Source organism: Sinocyclocheilus rhinocerous, unplaced genomic scaffold, assembly GCF_001515625.1.
Source record: "Sinocyclocheilus rhinocerous isolate Xijiao unplaced genomic scaffold, SAMN03320098_v1.1 scaffold4435, whole genome shotgun sequence".
NCBI lineage: Eukaryota > Metazoa > Chordata > Actinopteri > Cypriniformes > Cyprinidae > Sinocyclocheilus > Sinocyclocheilus rhinocerous.
The window spans coordinates 42256-42868 of NW_015651866.1; positions in this window are offsets into that span (position 1 = coordinate 42256).

Sequence of the window (613 nt, forward strand, 5' to 3'; positions counted from 1 at the left end):
ATAACGTGCACACTTACCACTATGTGGATTTTAGAAAGTGTGCAAAGGGGTAATTGAGCAAACGTACCAAGTTTTGAATTTTAGAACGTACGCCAAGGGGGATTTAAGAAAGTGCACAAAGCTTAGCGTGTGCACTTACCATAGCATGGATTTAAGAGCTTCCCAAGCATCTGTTCACCGATACCCGGAAGTACTGAGCCAAACAGGAGAGGCAAGCTCAAATACAACCCTCTAAGGCGAGGGGAGCACTGCCTGAGACAGCATTACACAAGAAGGTTCTCACAAATGCCACCTATACTTCCCGCTCGATGCCTCAGCAAGAGGGGATATCCTGGTGACCAGGAAGCCCCTCAGGGAGACCTAGATACGGTGTACCAGACAGGGCAGCCTGAAAGCATAAGCCCAGCCTGATGATCAAGAAGGCTCCCGCAGAAGCCTGTGACCTGGCCGCATGATCCAGGAAGCATGAAGCCGAAACCAGGCTATCATACCGGCTGGACACCAAATCGACGAGTGAAGTAAACACTGCAAGTCAGGACCTAGTTTCTGAATCCAACAGAGGGGGGTGCTCACCGAGGACCTACCCTAGAAAAAGGACAGAAACACACAGGTC